We start from the raw sequence: 6,242 nt of genomic DNA on the forward strand, positions 1-6,242 counted from the left end.
GCAGAAAGGAGCATGGAGTCTACCCCGGTGAACCCCATGCTCAGGCCTGCTGCTCTGGCCTGCCCCCATCCTTGGCAGAGTGACCCTCCTTGTGGGCTTGCCTAGGAGCTCTCCCCGTGTCTCTGAGCACCATTCAGCCACAGTAGGGATGACAGGGTGAAGACAAGCCTTTGCATAAGATCCCTGTGAGGCCTAGCCAGAGGCATAGGGAACAGGTCCCATAGAGGCAGTGCCCACAGTGTCCTGTTGGGCAGCTGTAGTGGTATAGGGATAGTGGTCCTGGGTTCACCTCCTGCTGGGCTGCTTGCTAGCCTCATCTTCTCCATTGAGTTGGGGAATACAGAGGCAGGAGGGCATGGAGGGACAGAGTGAGGCCTGACTAGTTGCCAGTTCTCTCTCACTGGGAACTGGGCAACCCAGGCAGCACTCACTGCCCTCTAGCAGATGGCCAGTGGGGGCAGGACTGAAGCCCACGCCTCCCACTTGCCTCCCCTTGCTGGCCTGACCCTTAGGAAATTCCTCTAATTCCTTAACCCAGATTGGACTCTGCCTTCAAAATTTGATTTTCCGGAGTGGGGCTTTGGCTGACTCCTTCTGAGGAGGAATGTCTGGGTCGGCACAAAGACGTCAGATGTCAGCTTTGCTTTCAGAGAAAAGATTCACCTTCCATCCCCGAGTTCCTCTGTGGAAGCCTTTGTGTTTCTGGTGGAGCACTGGGCACAGTTTTCCCCCAGGAGTTAGGGGCTGGGGCCTCTTCTTTTCAGTGGAGTCTTTCAGAGACTTGTTCTTGCCCACCTGCCCACCAAAGTGTCCAGCAACTCATTTTTCTGTTTCCACAAACCCCGCCCATCTATCCCCACCCATCCAGCCTCCTTTCCTCCCAGCTGTCCATGCTCCAGTCCTTCGTTCACTCATCTGTCCACAACCCGATCCACCCACCAACCCGGCCGTCCGTTCACCTCCCCATCCAGGTGTCTACCCACCAACCCGGCCCGCCGTTCACCTCCCCATCCAGGTGTCTACCCACCAACCCGGCCGGCCGTTCACCTCCCCATCCAGGTGTCTACCCACCAACCCGGCCGTCCTCCCATTCCTGTCCTCCAGCTCCTCCTCACCCATCCCTCCTCCTCCCGCCCAGCCTGTCCCACAGCCATGCGCTCATCATCCCATCCACACATTGTTCACTCAGTCGTCCATTTCTTTCCAGCCAACCTCCCCTGTCCTCCCATCCGTCCATCCATTCATCTACCAGTCTGTCCATCCATCTGTCCCTCCATCTATCCATGTGCTCATCCATTTATCCATAAGCATACCATCCACCCACCACCACCCATCCGTCTATTCACCCATCTGTCTGTTTTTCCCCTCCACTTGTCCATATTCCCATCTGTCCATCCACCCTCCCAGTGACCACTCAGCTACCCATCCTCCATACCCCTTCTCCTGTCTCCCTGTTGGTGGCATTGGGCAGCTTGCTTCACCTCCCCAGACTTCTTTCCTCCTGCCTCCCCGTTGCCCGGTGTGGTTCTGTGTATACAGTGAATGGGGCTCCTGGCTTGGGGCCAGGCACACGGCAGGTACGCAGTCAGTGTTGGCTGTCACTGTGACTGAGTTATCGTTTCTCTCCTGCAGTTCATGTTTTGTCTCTCTCAACTCCTCTCCCCAGTTCCTAGATCATGTTTTCTGGCCTCGACACTGTTGTCCCATGGCCCTTGGGTGGAGTCACTCCTTGGTACCTAGGACTGACAGACCTTTCCTCAGGTCGACTGCCCCCATTCCTGCCCTGGGGCACTTTAGGCTGTCTCTGAATATGTGTGAAAGGAACAAGGCGGCCCACTCCCAGCCCTCACCAGGCATCCAGTTCTTCAGTCAATGGATAGGTAGTCCTTTTCCCCCCACTCCCAAGCATGGTGGTTTAGGGTTAGTTTTGTCTGTGAGCAATGAGAAAGAAGTTTATTTCTCTCTAGCTGGCAGTTCAAACCCACCAGCCACTCCTTGGAAGGAAGGTTGGGCAGTCTACTTCTGTAGTGATACCACCTTGGAAACCCAAGGAGGGGTCGCTGTGAGTCGGATCCAATTCTATGACAGTGGGTTTGGTTTTGGTTTTTGGAATCCTTGGGAACTCTGGTGGTGTAGTAGGTAGGCCATTTGGATGCCAAGCAGAAGGTGGGTGGTTCAAATCCACCAGCTGCTCCACACCAGGAAGAGGAAGCAATCTATGTCCCTAAAGTTTCACGGCATTGGAAACCCATTGGGGGTCACTGTGCGTCAGAGTCAACTCAGTGGCAGTGGGCTGATTTTTTTTTTGAATATGCAGGAAGCCAGTGTTGGTCAGGCCCTGGGACGGTACTCCACAGTATCAGGCTGCAAAAAGGACAAGGAGGCCACATGTTCTGACCTCCTCTAATCCCACAAGAGGAAGGCAGAATCACCATCAATAGCCTAAGGCCTATTCCTGCGAGGCCAGACATGCTGCTTCCCTCCAGCCCTTTTTCCAACCGTTCCTCCCAAAGCACCCACCACCTCTCTTCGATAATTCTCTGCAGTGGCCACACAGAACTCACAGATTATAGAGTTTATTAGGAAGCACCAGGCTACAATTCAAGTTCAGGAAAAATGCTCAGTCTCTCTCCCAGCCCACTGTCTCTCAGCCAAGTCTCTCACAGTCTCTCCCCCAGCAGTGCATGTCCCTCGGTGTCTTACTCAGCAATGCGTGTCTCTTGCATCTCTTTCCCAGCAGCTCCTAGCAGCACGTGTCTCTTTCAGGAGCGCATGTCTCTTTCGGCAGCACGTCTTCCTCAAACCGCAGTCAGAGAGAGTTCTGCCTCTAGGAGGCCTCCTTTTGAGCTTGGCAGAGTGGCCAAACCAACCAATCATAACAACAGAATTCTAAGCACCTGAGAGTGAGCCTCCCATAACATTGCGTTGTGCCACACCCAACAGAAATAACCCAGGTGGATAACATTTACAATCAGGAGCTCCTCAGTTGCTCATTCCACCAGAGTTTACAATGACTTATGGGTAGAAAAGCCACACTAAGTAATTTACTACACTGCACAGGCCCAGGCCCACTCTCTTTCCATCTTGTTACTCTGAGCCTAATAGCTTCTCTTTCAAGGTCTCCTTGTGCCCCGCGTGGCTGTTTGAACCCCAGCAGCTCATGTACTCACCTGCGTCAGGTGCCACCCCAGTGGCACATGCACCCACCAACAGTACAGCCAATAGGAAGGAGGAGGGCAGCCCAGGGTCATGCCTCTGGCGTTTGGGACACTTCCCAGAAGGTGCTGCACACATTCCTACTTATATCCTACTAGCTAGAACTTGGTCTTGTGACCACCCCAGCTTCCAGGGAGACTGGAAAATGGGTTTTCTTTTGAACAGCTATGAGGCCGGCAAAGTCTAGGAGGCTGTTAACCTTGGAGAGCACCAAAAAACTTGCCGCCATCGAGTTGATCCAACTCAGCAACACCCATTGGGTTTCCAAGGTGGTAAATCTTTACAGAAGTAGATTGCCCCATCTTCCTTCTGCAGAGCAGCTGGTGGGTTGGAATCTCCAACCTTCTGGTTGGCAGTCAAATGCTTTAGGCACTGTGCCACCAGAGCTCCTTACCTTGGACAGAGAGAGATTGAATAGTGGGAGACCATGTCAGCCTCTGCCCCCACCCAGTTCTGTATAAATTGAAGAAGGGAACCTGGAGGGCCAGCCCAGGCACAAGCAAGCAGTGGCTTGGCCATAGGTCTGGGCTCAGCCCCCAGCTTGTGGCAGAGGCTCAAACGCTTAAGGTGATTCTCTCTCATGGGGCCAGCCCAGCAGGCCTCACAGAGCAAGTAGTGAAGCGTGTCTGGGGCAGAGGGAGCCGCTGGTGCAGAGCTGGGCAGGCCTGTGCTAGGGGCAGCTGGATCTTCAAAGGCTGGGTGCTACAGTGATGACAGTGCCAGGTGGTTCCCATTTGTGCCCCGGACCCCTGGGTCTGGGCCGCCATCATGCTGTTTGTGGGCTTGCATGTACCCCCAACTCTCGCGGGTGATCATGCCCACCTCTGCAGCTAGCACTCTGTAGGCAGCACCCTGAAGGCAGCTGGGGTTTACTGCCCAGCAGAGCCCTCCATGCTCTACCCACTTCTGAACTTCTCTCTGCAGAAGGCTTATCTTAATGAAGGGAATGCCAAAGACATGTAATCATTAAAACTGAGTGTGGCTCGACTTGACTTGTCACATTGTAAGGGGTCTTCAGTTGTGGCTCAAGTGGCCAAGAGCATCACTCTCATATAAAATTGAGGCTGCTGAGTTTTTATGAAATGACGTTGTTTTCCCAGAAAAGATACTTCTTTCCTGTTTAGTGCTAAAACAAGTCCATGGGTTGAAGCATTTGAGTAAGAAGCCACGACCTCCTGTGAGGATGGTGTAAGCTAGTTGCTGAGGTTTTGGTTGGGGGGTCCTTAGGGGTCTGCCCACCAGGTAATGGCAGGCCTTTCCAGGTGAGCAGGAGGCCAAAGAGGAGAGTGAGGGTCAGCTGAGGCCCCTCTCCCACCCTCAAAGCTAAGAAGCTTGTCCACTGTCCACCCACATCCAGGACTGGGTGGCTCTGCTCCAAGCCCTAAATGGGGAGAATGGCTTTGAAGTCTCACGGTCGATCCTAAAAATTCATGCACAGTTTGTGTCACATGTCATGTCATACATTGTTTTAACATCAAATTACATTTTGAGTTACCATCAGAAAAGCTGCCTTGGAGTGGTGGCCTGGGGTGCTCTATACCAACACGTACTCCTGGGTGGGTCTGTGAACCCCAGGGAGGCCAAAGTGCAGGGGAAGTGGGTCTGGGCCTTGCCCTACATCACCTAGATCCACAGCCAGGGGCTTGCCTCCCGCGCACCCTGACCACGGTGACACAGCTGGGACTTGTAGACTCAGCACCTCCCCTGTGAGCAGACAGAAGGGTGCACCCTTGGGCCATGGCAGAGGGCATGGGCCCAGGACTGGGTCTCTGGCCCTCCTGCGAACAGCTGCCAGGGCACTGTCTTCCTGAGTTGGCCAGTGTTTGGGGTGTTGCTAAGGAGACACACAGTCATTTAGCTCCAAGTGAGCTAAATCGGGCAATGAGAAGGTCAGTGTGGGGTTGGTCACCTTCTTGCTGTGACCTACAAATTCTGGGCCCCCAGCCCGTCTCCAGATGGAGCAAGGAGTCACCTCCTGGTTATGCCTTCCGGACAAGTCTTCTTGTGTGCAGAGGCGTGGCATGCTGGGAGAGCTCCAGGCAAGGAAGGCGGATGCTGGGGGCTTCCCAAGCACTCGCTGTCTCCAAGATCTGCAGCTCGGGCCTGGTCCTCTGGAGGTAGGGAGCCATGGTGCATACAGGTGGACCTTGAGATGAGACAGGACCCATAGCTCCACACGTGATGGAAGAAAGCACCTCCCTCCTCTGTGTGAGGCCAGCAGTTGCCCTGGGTCCTGATGACCGACCACCTCTCAGGACTCGCCTTCTCCCCCTCAGTGAGTCCTGGCTGCAGCCATACAGGTCCTAGTGGCAGCTTCCCATTAGATACAAACCCTTGGTTCTAAGGCTTCAATGAGAATGGGCTGATGTAAACAAGACTAGGGCAAAGGCTCAGGGTGACGTACTGCTGCCACCTAACTCGTTCTTCCCCGTGCTGCCCTCCCCTAGAGAAAGGCCTTGCCGTACCCCCTTGGGCCAGCCGCCTGGCTCAGTCCATAAGTACACAAGGCCTGCTCTGGGCCCTCAAGCTGGCATGTGTATAAGCTGGCATATCTAGGACCTGTGTACACAGGCAGTGGTGGGTGCACGGGGGCTCCATCGGTTGATGTGGTCAAGCCCAGTGTTGCCCCTTCCTCTCCCGAGTCTCTGTCCTTCCAGCTGGTTCTGCTCAGACCAGTTAGTGCAGAGTTTAGCCCCCCAGTGGTCTTGTATGCTATGCGCCTCCTCGCCATGCGCAATGCCCCTTGCCCTCACGGCTGTGCAGGGGCGAAGGGTCCAGTAAAGTGGGCTCCAGCACTATTGTGGGGTGGGCTGGGAGTGGGCCCTAGGCAGGCCTGGCACTGTGCCCCGCACAGGGTGGATGCTGGACGTCGTGGCCCTGGGGCCCCTGCCCCACCTGCCTGGCTTGGGGTATCCACAGCCGCTAATTGCTGCTTGGATCTGTGCTCTGCATGCTTGTGTGTTGCTGGTTCTTGCCCACGAAAAACAAACATGCTGGGCAGCCAGGGAGCCGGGGAGGGGAGTTGC

The sequence above is a fragment of the Orycteropus afer genome, unplaced genomic scaffold (genome assembly GCF_000298275.1).
Source record: "Orycteropus afer afer isolate SDZICR_OR568_19922 unplaced genomic scaffold, OryAfe1.0 scaffold00829, whole genome shotgun sequence".
NCBI classification, from domain to species: Eukaryota; Metazoa; Chordata; class Mammalia; order Tubulidentata; family Orycteropodidae; genus Orycteropus; species Orycteropus afer.